This window comes from Kogia breviceps, chromosome 8, assembly GCF_026419965.1.
Source record: "Kogia breviceps isolate mKogBre1 chromosome 8, mKogBre1 haplotype 1, whole genome shotgun sequence".
NCBI lineage: Eukaryota > Metazoa > Chordata > Mammalia > Artiodactyla > Physeteridae > Kogia > Kogia breviceps.
The window spans coordinates 89946183-89964581 of record NC_081317.1 but is presented as its reverse complement, the minus strand read 5'-3'; the positions used below and the strand labels follow the sequence as shown (position 1 = coordinate 89964581).

The 18399-nt window shown below is 36.0% G+C and overlaps 1 protein-coding gene across 3 annotated transcripts in view; it reads right to left on the bottom strand.

The window, feature by feature from the left end:
* Positions 1-18399, bottom strand: part of ZCCHC7 (zinc finger CCHC-type containing 7) — a 249895-nt gene that overhangs the window by 131268 nt on the left and 100228 nt on the right. The gene's annotated exons all lie outside the window — the stretch shown is intronic.

Sequence of the window (18399 nt, the reverse complement as noted above, 5' to 3'; positions counted from 1 at the left end):
GAGATTTGAGACAATGAAGAGAAGGCAAAAGAAGGAACAAAGAGAGATTTGACAATGCTTCATTTCAAGATTGGAGTGATACAGCCACAAGCCATGGAATACTGGCAGACACCAGAGATGGGAGAGACATGGAACAGATTCTCCCTTAGAATCTCCAGAAAGAGTGGAGCCCTGCTGATGCCTTGATTTTTGCCCAGTGATAACTGATTTTGGACTTCTGCCCTCCAGAACTACAACAGAATAAATTACTGTTCTTTTAAGCAACCAAGGTTGTGATCATTTTTTACAGCAGCAACAGGAAACTAATATAATATTATAGATATTCTATTTTTTAAATATTTGATTATATTTACACATGCATATAGTATTTGTTAATAGCAGTTCTTAAGAACTGTGCATGCAAAATTTGGTGAATTAAACCACAACAGCATTAATTGATTCAGGCAAGATTCATCAATGGATGTTAAAACCACACGGTTAAAGTTAGCTGGAAAACAGGATATTCACACCATTTCAAACTATCTCCCCATAGATTTGTTTATAAAGGGGAAAATGCTTATAAAGAGAAATCCAGTGAAACCATCCTAGTCAAGTGATCAAAGTTAATACCAATAACATGACAAACTGATATATGAACCTCCTGATGTGATGCAATGTGAACATATTATCATTTATATAGTATCCCTGCCAAAAAATACATAACCTGAATCTTTATCATGCCAAGCCCAAATTACAGGACATTCTACAAAACAACTCACCAATACTCTTTTAAAAATGTCCAGACTTCCCTGGTGGTCCAGTGGCTAAGACAATGTGCTCCCGATGCAGGGGGCCCGGGCTCGATCCCTGGTCAGGGAACTAGACCCTGCATGCAGCAACTAAAGACCAGGAATGCCAAAACAAAGATCCCACACGCGGCAAAGAAGATCCCACGTGCCACGAGTAAGACCCGCGCAGCCAGAAATAAATAAATGAATAAAAATATTAAAATGTCAATAACATCAATTACATGAAAAACAAAGAAAAACTGACACACTGTTCAAGATTAAGGAGACTCAAGAGACAACTAAATATAATACCTGATCCTGGATTAGATCATGGTTTGAGGGGAGGCAGAGAGCTGGGACATGATTGGGAAAATTGGTGAAATTTTCATTTGGACTCTACATTAGATAAAAGTATTTTATCAACGCTAAATTTCTTAAATTTGTTAACTATATTGTAGCTATGTAAGATAGTATAGGATACTTAAGAATATATATTCTGAAATATTTAGGAGTAAAAAGCCTGATGTCTGCAAGTTATTCTCAACTAATTAATCCAAAAAACGTAATAATAAAATGCGTGTGTGTGTAGAGGAGGAGGGGAAGGAAGGGTAACAGAGAAAGCAATTATGGCAAAAATGTTAACAATATTAAATATCTAAGTGAAGGGTATAATGGGGTTCACTGCATTATCCCTATAAGTTTCTATAGGTTTAAAATATTTAAAATAAAACATTTTAAAAAACAACTTGGTGTATTGGACATTTGATCTCATAACTAAGGTATAGAACAATCTGCTTTCAGATCTAATGGAAGTACTGTATGCCATTAATACAATATACTCAGTAATGGTTAAAAACAAACACAAAAAAATCACCAATGTGAGAAAATGTCGTTTCTAAGCACTTCTTAGAATAACTGTAATAGATAGTAAAGATATAATTTACTTTTATATGCTTTTATTAAAATTTAGTTGACAACGTAAGGGACAAATTAGCATTTTAGTGGTAAAAATAAACTCATTTTAAAATTCTGTTATTTCTAAAATTATAAATGTATTAATTATATAAAATATGTCAAAGAAAAGAATAAACTTGGTTAAATAAGTAATCTAATTAATGATTCCAGTTACAAAAATGTTTGGTTTTGTTTTTTAAATTATTTATTTATTTATTTTTGGCTGCAATGGGTCTTCGTTGCTGTGCACGGGCTTTCTCTAGTTGCTGCGAGTGGGGGCTTCTCTTTGTTGCGGTGCGTGGGCTTCTCATTGCGGTGGCTTCTCTTTTTGCGGAGCATGGGCTCTAGGCGCACAGGCTTCAGTAGTTGTGGCTCGCGGGCTCTAGAGGGCAGGCTCAGTAGTTTTGGCGCACGGGCTTAGTTGCTCCATGGCATGTGGGATCTGCCCGGACCAGGGCTCGAACCCATGTCCCCTGCACTGGCAGGTGGATTCTTAATCACTGCACCACCAAGGAACTCCACAAAAATGTTAATTTGATATAATTTTTAAAATCTCACTTTTTGTTTTTCTATAACATACATTTAAATACAGACTAATATCAAATTTAATTACTTGGACTGAATTCTTTCATAGAACTTATTTACCTTGAATTGGTAAACGTATTACTCTCAAGTGGCTCATTCTCACTTTATTATACAATAGAACAAGACAAAAGGCAGCAATATGAAATAAAACAAGGACTGCAAAAAAACTATTTTTGTGTAAAAAGCATTCTCCACAAAATATAGTCTAAATATATCCAAAAATTATATAAACTCATTTCTGAAAGAGATATTCTAAACACATATATATATATATATATTGTGTGTGTGTGTGTGTGTGTGGTACGCGGGCCTCTGACTGTTGTGGCCTCTCCCGTTGCGGAGCACAGGCTCTGGACACGCAGGCTCAGCGGTCATGGCTCACGGGCCCAGCCGCTCCGCAGCATGTGGGATCTTCCCGGACCGGGAAGCCCCACATATATATTTTAAACATTAGGATACAATGATAAAAGGATGTACCTTCATAGATTTTACAAAACAAAATAAATATTTTAAAAGCGATTTCATTTAACTAATTAAAAAAAACTCGGGACTTCCCTGGTGGCACAGTGGTTAAGAATCCACCTGCCAATGCAGGGGACACAGGTTCGAGCCCTGGTCTGGGAAGATCCCACATGCCATGGAGCAACTAAGCCTGTGCGCCACAACTACTGAGCCTGCCCTCTAGAGCCCGCGAGCCACAACTACTGAAGCCTGTGCGCCTAGAGCCCATGCTCCGCAAAAAGAGAAGCCACCGCAATGAGAAGCCCACGCACCGCAACAAAGAGAAGCCCCCACTCGCAGCAACTAGAGAAAGCCCGTGCACAACAACGAAGACCCATTGCAGCCAAAAATAAATAAATTAATTATTTTTTAAAAAAAACTTTTTTGTCTTTATCTCCCCATTAAGAATGTTGAATAACTTGTAATTATGATTTACCACTTCTACAAAATATTATAAAACTTTGAACAATATAGTTGCCTAGACAGCTAAATCAATTCCTTCCCAAGTACCATGAAGTCAATGTTGCCTCTGTAGACTAGCTGAGCTGAATCAGCATATACTTCCCTGTTCAGTCCAAGTCTGTCCAGATCTTACCACCAAGAATACCAGAATAAAATTCATTCAAGGAAACCTTGCAGGATGGACAACACGGCATCATAAATAAACTGTGTATCTCTCAAAAAGAGGCAATCTTTATAGGCTCGTTTTATATCCCCCACTACGTTTGGAGAAATCCTTTGCAAACAGTGGGAATTTCATTTCCTAACTTTAAGACAGTAGGCCTGGTGACAGAAGTCAAACTCTTCTTCCAAGAATAATGTTTTATGAAATAACAAATATAAAAATACCCTTCAGTTTTAAAATGTTTGTTTGCACACAAATGTACTTTAATATCTGAGATGACATTACTTTGAAGGCAGGTATTTCCTTGACAGCTTATCTATAGCAAATTTAATCTGGAAATGGAACAGGAATGGAGATGTACTTTAAACCCCTAAACCAACATCATCAAGTTGGGAATATTGTCTTACGTGAATATTGGTCAGTACAAAACACAAAGCACAAACCAGTAGTACCTCACACTATTAAGAAATGATCAGTGAATCTGACCTAACAATCCTCCTCTCCAATCTTAACAGTTAAAGCAATAAAAAATTTTTAAAAAGTAGTTATACTCTTATCAAAAGAACAGATGGAAAGGGAAGAAATGATGTGAAATTAGAGGTGACTGAGCCCAGAGATTTTTACTTCTCTTTATCTGTAAGTTTATGTTCTTTTGTTTGCTAGAAAATAGTTATATCTGAAAAGAACATTTAAAATACGTCTATGAAGAAGTTTCTCAACAATTATTTCTTGACACACCACCAAAAATTTACCATGAGGCTTTGGTCTCAATAAAACTTTGTTTATGGACTTTGAAATTTGAATTTCATATAATTTTCATGTGTCATGAAATATCCTTCATTTTTTTTCCAGCCATTTAAAACTGTTAGAACCATTCTTGGCTCCCACATAGTAAAAAAAACAACAATAAAACAAACAAAAAAACCCAGTGGTGGGTTGGATTTGGCATGTGGGCCATTGCTGACTCCTGTTCTTAACCAAGGCTACATATTAGAATTACCTGAGAGCTTCAAAAAAGTTCTATTCCTTTGCCACACCTAGATGCTTAGGCTCTATCTCTAATCAATTTTCTGGCCAAGGTGGGAATGGAAGGTGATGAGAAATATGATGAAAAAATATATTTTAAAATTTTCCAGAGGATTCTAATGTGTAGCCAGGTTGAAGAGTGCAGAACTTAGAATCAAATGGACACTCCATAGCCTCTTAAATTTTGGCAAGATACATACTCTTTCAGATCCTTAGTTTCTACATTTATGTATTGTTCAGAACTGGCACACAGTAAGTGCTCAGGGTTCTCTCTCCCCTTCCACGCTGCACTTGTACCTACTAATTGCTAGTACAGATGTGATTAACAGAACTTTACACAAAACGTATAATTATCCTTTAAAGAACTTTATAATTTAAAAAGGTTAAGTCATGAACTCAAGCAAGAACACATATAAACTGAATGACAGAAATATATATAAAATATTAATATAATACACTGCTGTTTTCAGAAACGTGACTAACAGAAAAATAGAAGAATTATATTCTAGGATAGCAGAAAGGAGAATAACAGTGGAAAGATGTTAAGTATAAATTACCTACCTATCTGTTTGATACAAAGCCCGTAACAATGAGACCCTCTCCCTCATCTATTAATTATGGCTCAATAATCACTTGCTGACAAAGACCACAGTACTGATCCTTCAAGCTTCTCCAGGACTTCTGCTGAATGCCTTAGGGTAAGTGAAATGCCCTCAAATGTATGACTAACTATACAGCTATTTAAACTTAGGGTCTGTTCAGTTTAAATAATGAATTCTCAACCATTATCATTTCAGGAAGCTCTAAACAATTAGGGTGAGAAAACAGAGACAGACAGATACCTCCTCAACCACGAAAATTATGTATTTTTTTAAAGCCATAAAAAAGTTTTGGTTTTCATTAGTCAACTTAATTTTGAATTACAATTTTTAAAAATACTGGGTATAATTTTTAGTAAGGTGTTAATTTTTAAAATAAATTTTAAAAATTTATTTTATTTTTTTATTTTTGGCTGTGTTGGGTCTTCATTGCCGCACGTGGGCTTTCTCTAGTTACAGTGAGCAGGGACTACTCTTCGTTGAGGTGCACAGGCTTCTTATTGCAGTGGCTTCTCTTGTTGTAGAGCACGGGCTCTAGGTGTCCAGGCTTCAGCAGTTGTGGTACTTGGGTTCAGTAGTTGTGCCTCACGGGCTCTTGAGCGCAGGCTCAGTAGTTGTGGCGCAAGGACTTAGTTGCTCCGCGGCTTGTGGGATCTTCCCGGACCAGGGCTCGAACTCGTGTCCCCTGAATTGGCAGGCGGATTCTTAACCACTGCACCACCAGGGAAGCCCTTTAGTTGTAGGTTTTTAAAGAGGTCCTCTATGGGGCTAAGAAAGTTCCCCTTTTATTCCTAGTTTGCCAAGTTTTGTTATGTTTTTTAATCTGTCATGAATGAGTGTTAAATTTTGTAAGATGCTTTATCTGCATTTACTGAGATGATCATATGGTTTTTCCCTGTTAGTCTGTTAATATACTGAATAACATTAATTAATTTTCACATGTTAAACCAACCTTATGCTCCTGGAATAAATCTCACTTGGTCATGACTTATTAAGGTTTTTATATTGCAAGATTCATTTCCTAATATTCTGTTAAGGATTTTTTTGTCTATGTTCATACAGGATAATTTGTCTTATCTACTTTTTGTGTCATGGTAATGCAAGGCTTATAAAATACGTTGAAAAGCATTACCTCATCTTCTATATTCTTGATGAATTTTTATAGAATTGTTATTATCTTTTCTTTAAAGTTTGGTATAATCTACCATCTGACAGCCATCTGAACCTGGAGGTTTCTCTGTGGGAAGGTTTTTAACTTGATAGTTAAAAATGCAACTTTTGTAACAGGGCTATCCAGGTTATCTAGTTCTTCTTAACTAAATTTTGCCTGTGTCTTTCAAGAAATTTGTCCTTTTCATCTAAGTTACGGAATTTATTGATTTAAGATTCTTCGTAATGTCCCCTTAGCCTTTTAATATCTATAGGATCTGTATGATGTCCCTTCTTACCTTACTAATAATGGTAACTTATGTCTTACCTGTTTTCTTCCTGATCAGTCTGTCTAGAATCAGTTTTATTGACATTTTTGCAAAGGATTAGTTTTTTATTTTACTAATTTTCTTTATGTTTTCTAGTTCATTTCTTTTTGCTCTTTCTTATTTCCTTCAGGTTGTTTACTCTGGGTTTAATTTACTTTTTTTTTCTTGTTTCTTAAGGTAGAAGCTTAGATCATTGATATGTGATCTTTCTATAATTAGTATATAATAACATTATAAATTTCCCTTTTAAGATTACGAGTATGATGTCAGCATATGGTGGAGTAAGAAACTCCAAAAGTCCATCCCTCCACATAAGCAACAAGGAAGCTGCCAAAACTGTCAGAATCAACTTTTTCAAACTATGGAATCAAATCAAAAGCTTACAATGACCAGGGGAATGTTTAATGAGAAAAAAACAGCTGAATTTCAGTAAGAGAGTTTTGTGTCATTTTAACTTAGAGATACCATTCCCCAGCTCAGCGACAGCCTTGCAAGACAACAGTATGTTCTTGACATAATAAGTTACAAGTACCAGAGAGAGCAATACGAACCTTTTCTCAAAGAACTGTAGTTTTTTGTTCTGGCTTGTCTGATCGCTTGCCTTTCTATCACCTGAGAACTTACTCATATCTGAAGTGGTGGTTAAGTGTGTGTATATGTGTGTGTGTGTGTGTGTGCGTGTGTGTGTGAGAGAGAGTGTGTGTGGATGGGGGGGTTGGGGTGGTGGTATTGGTGGTGTTTGCTGAAAACATCTAAAGGCAAATGTATTAGCTGCTGCCATGCTGGGCAAGGGGTAACAGTTGGAGCAAACAAGCCTGGAAGGAAAGGGTAGGGAAGGAGATGCTTTGGGCACTAGGGGCTTTGAAAACTCCAGCATATTCCAGAGAATCTACAAGACAAAACACATGCCCAGTACTAGGCACGTGCCCAAAAAGATATGGGAAGGCCCTATATTCTCACGTCTGGCTGAACTTCATGCTCCACACAAGCAACAAGTAAAGGCTAAAGAAGAGCTATAAACTGCCTGGCTGAACAGTAAAGGTATGCCTGGCACACATACAGAGCCCACCTGCAAACACTGGGAAAAGTGGGGGGTTTTGGTGTTGGTGGAGGTAGGGGATGGTTTCCAGGCATTCAAGGAGATAGCTGTCAAATCACTAGCTGATAATTAAGTTAACAGAACAGAAATTTTAGTGGCCACAAATGACAAAGAATACAGACTTTAGAAAATGATTTCAGAAAAGTCACTAAACAAATAAGCAACAATAACTACAACAAGCAGCAACAACAAACGCTGGTGAGGAAGAAGAAACAGATTTCCTGAACTTCCACATTATTATATTCAAAACGTTCAGGTTCCAACAAAAAATTATGAGGCATGCCAAGAAATAAAAACGTATGGTCTATATGCAGGAAAAAGAAATTAATAGAACCAGACCATTTAGCAATAATACATGATCTTGCAATCCCACTCCTGGGCATATATCTGGAGAAAACTAATTCAAAAAGATACATGCACCCCAACGTTCATTGTAATACTATTTACAATAGGCAAGACATGGAAGCAACCTAAATTTCCACTGACAGAGGAATGGGTAAAGAAGATATGGTATATATACCATGGAATATTACTCAGCCATAAAAAGGAATGAAATAATGCCATTTGTAGCAACATGGATGGACCTAGAGATTACCAAACTAAGTGAAGTAAGCCAAAGATGAATATCATATGGCATCACTTATATGTGGAATCTTAAAAAAACTGATACAACAAATTATATACAGGACAGAAATAGACCCATAGACATACAAAACAAACTTACGGTTACCAAAGGGGGAAGGGGGGGCGTAGGGATAAATTAGAAGTTTGGGATTAACATATACACACTACTATATATAAAATAGATAACTAACAAGGACCTACTGTATAGCACAGAGACTCTACTCAATATTTTGTAATAACCAAAAAGGGAAAATAATCTGAAAAAGAATAGATATATGTATAATTGAACCACTCTGCTGTACACCTGAAACTAACACAACATTGTAAATCAACTACACCTCAATTTAAAAAACCAAAAACCAAAACGAAACTAGAGATACTTGAATACTTCACTTCCAACAATGGGTAGAATAACTAGACACAAGATCAACAAGGATATAGAAGATTCGAATAAAACTATAAACTAACTAGAGCTAACAGACATATATATATATATATATATATATATATATATATATATATAGGACGACAGAACATACAGATCTTCTCAACTGCACGTGGAACATTTTCAAGGATACACCCATGGACTACATGTTAGGTCACAAAACATGTTTCAAAAGACTGAATCATACAAAGCATCTTCTTTGAAAATGGAAAGAACTAGAAATCAATGACAAAAGGAAATATGAAAAATGCAAAAATTAGTGGAAATTAAGCAACATACTCTTAAACAATCAGTGGACCAAAGAAGAAATTACTAAGAAAGTTTAGAAAATACTTTGAGAAGAATGAAAACAAAAACACAACATAAAAAAATTTATGAGATGAAGTGAAAGCAGCACTCTGAGGGAAATTTATAGTCGTAAAGATGCTTTGCATGGCCCTCTAGTTGGTCATTTCTAGCCTCAGGTAATTTCCTCCCCAAACATGCCCAAATCAGTACTCAGCCAAAAACTCGTCCTTCTGTAAATCTTCAGAGTTCTCTCTTGATGCAGCTTCCTCTTCCCCAGTATTTTTATCCACCAGTTCTAGACACTTTAGCCTCCCCATATTGTGACCCCCAAGATCTGAATGGGCTCCTCCTTCCTGTACCGTGGCCTGGAATCTCTCTATGCAATAAGCTGGGGCAGTTTAGAGTTCACCTCATCTGTTTCCCTTGTCTCTAATCAGCATCTTATATTGCTTATTACCCAGTGTCTGTAAGTAGTTATTTCATATTTATAGACTAGTTTTCTTGCTGTTCAAGACAGAAGTGTAAATTCGGTCCCTGGTATTCTACCATGGCTAGAAGTGAAGGTCTACATTATTCCTCTTTACTTCTCAAAAAAAAAACAAACAAAAACAAAAAAACCCACTAGAACCTAACTTTTATGTGTCCATGGTATGAACTCAAGCAACAATAATTATACTATTGCAATCCCATCACCCAAAGATAACCATTCCAGTTTTTAATAATATGAACTTTGTCTTTTTCTCCTATGCATAAATGTTTTTTAGAAATGAAAAATGGGTACATGTTTTTGTTTTTTTTTTTTTTTTTTTTTTTTTTGCGGTATGCGGGCCTCTCACTGTTGTGGCCTCTCCCGTTGCGGAGCACAGGCTCCAGACACGCAGGGCCAGCGGCCATGGCTCACGGGCTCAGTCGCTCCGCGGCATGTGGGATCTTCCCGGACCAGGGCACGAACCCGTGTCTCCCACATCGGCAGGCGGATTCTCAACCACTGCGCCACCAGGGAAGCCCATGTTGTTTTACTATTTGTGGTATTTTCACTTAATGAGGCATAACAATTTTCTATTAAATATTTGTTCAGTTAATCACTGCAGTGACTAAAGAATATACCATAGGAATGAATCCCCTTTTATTGACCATCTAGGTTGTTTCCAACTCTGTAGTAAAATCTTTACATACATTCATTATTATTTCTTTCAAATAAATCTTAAGTCAAATGACTTGTACTTTTAACACTTTTTAAAAACTCATTTTATTTTTTTTTACTGTAGTTAAATTATATATAACATAAAATTTGCCATTTTAACCATCTTTAAGTGTATAACTCAACGGGACTAATTACATTCACAATGTTGTGCAACTATTACCATTATCTAATTCGAAAACCCTTTCAACACCCCAAACAGAAATTCTGTACTTAATCTGTTAGGCAAAAATTCCCCATTTCCTCCTTCCTTCCAAACCCTAGTAACCCTAATATACTTACTTTCCGACCTCTTCTAGAAATTTCATGTAAGTGGGATCATACAACATTTGTTCTTTTTTGTCTTGCTTATTTCACTTGTTTTCAAGGTTCATCCATGTTACAGAATGTGTCAGAATTTCACTGCTTTTTATGGCCAAATATTATTTCATTGTATGTATATACCACATTTTGTTATTCCATCCATTTGTAGACAGGCACTTGTTTTCACCTTCTGGCTACTGTGAATAATGCTGCTATAAACATTTGTGACTTTTTTTTTGGCCGCACCGTGCGGCTTGCAGGTTTTAGGTTCTTTTTTTTGTTTGTTTGTTTTTTGTTTTTTGTTTTTTTGTGGTACGCGGGCCTCTCACCGTTGTGGCCTCTCCCATTGCAGAGCGCAGGCTCAGCAGCCATGGCTCACGGGCCCAGCCGCTCCGCGGCACGTGGGATCTTCCCGGACCGGGGCACGAACCCGTGTCCCCTGCATCGGCAGGCGGACTCTCAACCACTGCGCCACCAGGGAAGCCCTTAGGTTCTTTTAAGACCTTTTGAGGGAATTCCCTAGTGGTCCAGTGGTTAGGACTCCATGCTTCCATTACAGGGGGCATGGGTTCGATCCCTAGCTGGGGAACTAAGATATTGCAAGCTGCATGACAAGGCCAAAAAAAAAAAAAAGAAAAGAAAAGAAAATGACTTTTTGGTAACTACTGCTCAACTGCCTTTCATCAAGAAAGATCACTACAACTCATTATTGGCCATATATATGAATGCCCATTTCATCACAATTTGTCAACTTAATAGATTAAAATGGTACTTAAATATTTATTAACAGTGACAGCAAACATTGTCATATGTTTCTTCTTTAAGGAACCATCAGTTCATATGCTTGGCCCACTTTTCCACTAGAGTGTTTCCTTTCCTTGCGGGTTTCTAAGACTACTTTATATAAATAGACCAGCAGACCTTTTTTGAATCATAATTTTTTTTTTTGCTCTCAAATTCGCCTGTGATGTTTGTTCATATACAAAAGCTGTTCATGATTATGCAGTTAAATCCCACCAGTTTCCTTCACAGTCTAGTCACCTTAGTAACTATGGTTTCTAACTTTTTATGGCATATTTACGAAGTCCTTCCTGCAATACAAGGTCACTCACATTTTCTTTTAGTACTTTATTGTTTAATTTATTATTAGTAGTAAATTTTAAATTATCTATAATTGATTTTGCTATATGGTATGTTGAAGAAATATAACTTTTCCCCCAATACCACTTAACTGACTAATCCATCCTTTCCCAAAATTAAAAATGTCACCCTTATAATGTACGAGACTCTTATTTATACTTGGATACATATACATGGACATATCCTGCTATACTGGTCTGTTTATTCCTGGGCCTTATTTTAACTGCTAAAGGTTTATAACAAAGTTTAATATCTGGTAGGACATGTCACCAGTCTTGTTTTTTTCAAAAATCTCTTTACTAATCTTCCATATATTTTTCCACATGAAGATTAAAATCATTTTATCAAGTTCCAAAACAATCCTCCAAGTTGTTATAATTACAGATGAATTTGTGGCAAGCTGGCATCTTAATAATAGGAATAGGGCCTTTTCATCCAGCAATCACGTAAGCTTCTCCATTCTCTTCTTTAACATCTCTCGGTCGATTTTTACAGCATTCTTCACAGACTCTATATATTTCCTGTTAACTTTATTCTGAGGTTCTGTTAATTTGCTTTGCTATTGAAGATGATAATATTTTGAAGGGAGATGTTCACAACTGATTCACTTTGGAATCCTTCACTGAACTTACTACAATTCCTTACCCAGAGCAAACTCCACACATTTAATCAATAAATGAATGACATACTATTGGCTTTATATTTACATATTATGCCAGTTTCCAAACCTTTAGTTTACAATAAACCAAATTTTTTTAAAGCCCACTAAGATCATTATTAGGAGTCATGTTTCACTCTCCTCCCATTCATTTTCTACATTCAATTAATCAACAAATGCCATCATTTGTTTCTTTGACTTGTTCTTGCGTTTACTCTCTCCCACTTTCACTCACCTGAATCTAGTTATTCAATATCATGCTCTCTAGTCATAGAAACCACATTTCATACTTTTAGGAACTGTACACTTGCCAACCAATGACTCACTTCAAAATTAGCTTCCATGTCCTCTATAGCAGGGGTCCCCAACCCCTTGGCCATGGACCATTACCAGTCCGTGGCCTGTTAGGAACTGCCTAGCAGGAGGTAAGCGGTGGGCGAGCAAGTGAAGCTTCACCTGTATTTATAGCTGCTCCCCATCACTCACATTACTGCCTGAGCTCCACCTCCTGGTAGATCAGTGGCAGCATTAGATTCTCATAGGAGTACAAACCCTACTGTGAACTGTGCATGCGAGGGATCTAGGTTGCACACTCCTTATGAGAATCTAATGCCTGATGATCTGAGGTGGAGCTCAGGCAGTGATGCTAGCACTGGGGAGTGGCTGCAAATACAGATTCATTAGCAGAGAGGTCTGACTGTACAGAGACCATGATAAATCAATTGATTGCAGACTCATACTAAAACCCTATTAGTGAGTGGCAAGTGAAAACAAGCTCAGGGCTCCCACTGATTCTGCATTATGGTGAGTTGTATAATTATTTCATTATATATTACAGTGTAATAACAATAGAAAAAAGTACACAATAAATGCAATGTGCTTGAATCATCTCAAAACCATCCCCTCCCCCCACCCCCTACCCCCGGGGTCCATGGAAAAATTGTTTTCCATGAAACCAGTCCCTGGGGCCAGAAAGGTTGGGGACCACTGCTCTATAGAATCCAATATTGACTACCCTTGCCTTAAAATGGTCCACACTTTGTCTCTATACATTATCTTTGCCTGTGTATATATTCTTTTCTATTTTCTCTTCTTGCAGTATCCTAAAAGATTTTCCTTAGCCATTCCTTATTCACATATTTGATCTTGGTGATCAGTAATTCACATTGGACACTAGCATGTGATAGCCTTCCATTTAATGATCTTCTCTCTTAACAGTCTATCCAGGACAGAAGCTCCTTGAAAATACGTGATCATATTGTAAATCCTACATAGCTTCTGGAGAGTTTAGCATAGTACTGATGAATAGCTGTCTAAGTGGTTACTCAGTATGACTTGTTCAATAAAACTTTCTTTACAATAAAAGGTGTTTAGCCAGATTTGGACTACAGGCCATAGTATGCCATTCTAGACCTACACTAGAAGTGGTTTCAAAACTTTCTTTTCTGTTTGTTTTTTAAGAAGTAACTTTAAAAAAAAAAAAAGTAACTTTTTCTCAACCTAAAAAACAAACAAAAGAGTAGATCTGGTTAAGCAGAAATGGGGAAAGGGGGATGCAGAATACAGAGCAGCCTGCTAGACCTTCCCTTTTGTAACATTCACCCTTCCTCCCTCTAAGGGTCTGCACAATACAATTTGATTGTGTATAAACCCTTCATTTATACAGTTAAGAAAACAGACTCAGAGAGAGGAAAAGAATTTATGTATGATCACAACGAAAACCAGAGCAAGTGTTAAAATTAAAATCTAGATCTCAACTCCTGATTGCATGCCCTAACCATTAAACCACAACAGTTAACTTGGGGAGTCAATTAGAAATAAAATGGGAAGTTAAAGCACTTTGAAGTTAAAGCTTTGTGATGTCTGATAGGGACTTATTATTCTGATTGGATTTGAGGGCTAAAATCTACCGTGATTTATTTTTCGTCCTGTCAAGAATCTATCACAAAAAGATTCTAACAAAATTCCAGAATTTTAAAGGAGGTATGACAGTAACTAGCTTGTGATCCTTGCTATGAAACCATGATTAGCAATTCAATGACCCTAAATTTGTCCCTTTTCCATATGATTTTTACAGGTCACTGCTAAACTGTAATATCATAATCTGTCAAAAAAAACTTCGAAGAGGTCTAAAGGATAAACAACTTGCCTTAAAACAGGATTTTCAAAGTACACATCAAAGAAGTAACTGCTGAGAGCCCATAAGCAGGGATTTTCCAAATAGAATATTCATTCAAGATCATCATCATTGGAAGTGAAAACCTGCATGTTAAGAAAAATGACATTTTCATATCCATAGTAGGATTACTACTGACTCTAAAATTTAACCATGACAATTCCTTGCATTTCTTTGCCTAAGTTGCATGTCTTCAGAATGAATTCATCTTCACTGAAGAAGGCCAGGTAGGAGACAGTGTTGGAAACTTTTAAAAAATAGTAATAATTGAGAAAAATGAGATAAGACCATGAACTCAATATTATTAAGACTCTAATTACAAGATCATTTTTTGACTTAAGGATAAGAACTACATACATTCTAAGAAGTATCTGTTTTAATAAACTTTATATAAAAAATGTTTTATAAAACTGCCAAAATACGTAGTTCCTGTATTTATATTACTGTGATGTTCATCACATTATAACAATGTAAGCTATATGCTTAATTAAAAGTTGCTTGAATTCAAAAAATTTTATGTTTTAAATGATTGAGAAAAAGTACGTTAAAAAAAACCCAAATAGGGTTTCCCTGGTGGTGCAGTGGTTGAGAATCTGCCTGCCGATGCAGGGGACACGGGTTCGTGCCCCAGTCTGGGAAGATCCCACATGCCGCGGAGTGGCTGGGCCCGTGAGCCATGGCCGCTGAGCCTGCGCTCCGCAACGGGAGAGGCCACAACAGTGAGAGGCCCGCGTACCACAAAAAAAAAAAAAAAAAAAAAAAAAAAAAAACCCAAATAATCATTGTGAAATAACACACAGGCTTATATCACACATTGCTTATCACACACTGATGATGGTTTTGGAGAATACAAATGAAATTTCTCTCAGATGCAAGAAACATCCTTACTTCTTTTCCCATTCACAGGTATTGTTTGTGAAAATCAGAAATAAGATCATTATATAAGAAAATAATTTTGATATTAAAGCATTTTTGTTTCCACAGCAGGAGTACCTCTGTCTATAAAAAATGACTTTCAGCATTCTTACTAGTTGTCTCCCTAAGTCAATGTAAGAAGGATATACCTGTAGTGAATAAAGAAAGCCTGGTAGGGCTACTGTTGGGAATGTAAAATAAACAGTAACAACGAAGTACTAATATTAAGGACAGTGACATAGAGAATTTGACACAAAGTATATTTTTTAGTGCTTTCCCTCAGTTTTTAGTCAATATGACTAATTGATTTCAGATTCAATAATTTTAAATTATTTTGTTAGAAATTACCCCTAACCAACAGAGTCAAAACTACTTAAACAAGAACACTTTAAAAATAAAAAGGTTCAGGGACTTCCCTGGTGGAGAGGAATCCACCTGCCAATGCAGGGGACACAGGTTTGATCCCTGGTCCGGGAAGATCCCACATGCCATGGAGCCACTAAGTCCGTGCGCCACCAACTGCTGAGCCTGTGCTCTAGAGCCCACAAGCCATAACTACTGAGCCTCCGTGCCACAACTACTGCAGCCTGCGTGCCTAGAGCCCATGCTCTGTGACAAGAGAAACCACCTCAATGAGATGCCCACGCACTGCAATGAAGAGTAGCCCCCACTTGCCGCAACTAGAGAAAGCCCACACTGCAACGAAGACCCAATGCAGCCAAAAAAATAAAATAAAATTTAAAAGTTTCATAATAATTAACATAAAATCAAATGTATAGTGCCATTATAATTACAAGGAATTCCTTTCTTGACTTTTCTAACAAATGTCTTAGAAAATTTCATGTCAAAATTATGCTGTGGGCAATCAGTACATTGTTGTGCCTATGAGATAAAACATGTCTTCTAACTATTTAGAGCAAATGAAATTGGAAAGAGGTAAAATAATATCTCACAATAATATACTGAAATTTCTCTCGGGTGCCAGAAACACACTTATTTCCTCTCATCATCACAAACATTTTTCTGTGGCTCAGAAACATGATCAATACATAGACAAATCATGTATTATCTAAGAGACAAGAATGAAAATTACAGAAAATGCTATACGCCCTTGTCAGCATAGCAAAAAAAAAAAAAGTTATATTACTTAGAGTAAGAGACAGAGTTTAGGATGTCAGAACAGTTTAAAGCCTCTATGATCAAGTAATATTCTCTGAGTCACTACTTTGTGACTTGTGTGGGAGTGTAGCAAAAGGATTAATGCTAATCCTTTAACTGTGAATAATGATTTATTGAACAATTCCTATATAAATTCCAACTGTGACCACAAAATCACACCCTCACAGGCTAAGATAGTTTCCTCTCACTTAGATAACAAAATTAAATGTTAAAAAATATATGTGTGTATATATATATATATATATATATATATATATATATATATATACACACACGCACAATTAAATCAGATTACAAATTGATTTTTATAATATTTAGTAAAGGCTTTGGGCATTTACAGCTTTCATTTTAATTTTAATCTTAAACTTGTCCAAATGTGGTCTTTCTACTTAGGTATCAATTAAGAATGGTAGCAAATTTCAAAATACTTTCTCGAATAGTTGAGTTTCATTCAGAGAAATACAAAAGCAAGATATCAGAATGAGGTTAAGTGCATCTTTTGTTAGTAACGTATGTTGCTCCCTCTGGCCTCATAAACAAGCTGCTCCTTTCTGAATACAGCAGACCTTCAATTTAAATTTATGGAAAGACTAAAGCAGGAGAGCCTGCACTCAAACAATTTTAATAACCTATTAAGTTGCGACTTCAGATTCATTTTATAACCATGCTCCTCAGGGAGCTATGCTATCTGGATAAAGATAAAATTTTTTTCCTTTAAAGATAAATAGCATCATTAATCTGCAACATTTCTTTTCTATTATCTTTCGAAATGAGGAGTTATTTTGTTCTGATCTTGAGGTAATTAGCCTTCATTCACTAGCCTGAAAATGTCTGTGTTCTGAAAATTAAAAATGTGTCATTAAGTGGAATTTACCATAATGTCATTTATCTTTATATAGTTCATCAGTGACAGCAATGGGCCTGGGAATCCATCAGCTTTTACCAAGGAAGCATTAAAACAAATTGAAAAACAGAATAATCCCAGGCACTCTTTAACACAGTCAAAGCCATTTGGGTAATTAAATAGTGGTATTTAAAGTTTTAATTTAGATTTTTCCCTCTGTTCATCAGTAGTCAAATGAGATGTTCATACTCATAACTGTTTGTAATAAAAGGTTTCATAAAGCAAGCAGAATATCAATGTTATTAAAATTTAATATAACATAGGAGAGTCTTAATCTACAAAATAAAGTTTTTATTTGCCTGCACCCTAATTTCTGAATTTACATCAGAAATAAACTCTTTCTTCAACTGCCTAGGTTGCAATATTAGCTTCACAAAGACTTTGATGATTCAAACCCCTAAATAACTACAAGAGAATGGATGACATGAAATTCAACTTCATTATTGCTAATGCTGGAGAAGAATAATATCTTCACCACCTTAAATTTGTTTTCACTAACTACATCCCTCCAGCAATTACTAATATAGAATTACTATATAGAATTATCTAATTCTAATTACTACATAGAATTATCAGATATAATTATGAAAATAAAAGTTGGCTTGCATAAAAGAATATGCAAGATAATAAATCAGGACATCTAAAACTAAAAAACTTTAGAAACAATCAACTTTCCAATAGGGAAAGGAAAGGAGATCCCAGGATATGAAAACTTTGGCATATTTGTTCAACCAGTCAACAACAGAAGAGCTAGGACTATAATCCATGCATCCAGCCTATTCTTATACCATCCTGCTTGCAGATCAATGATCTAAAATATTTACTCAGTATCTAGAGAAGTACAGTCATCAAATAAACATATTCTGAACAATAAAAAGCACATTCTGAATTTGATGGCTTAAAGTTTCCAGACAGCATTATGATCCTTTTAT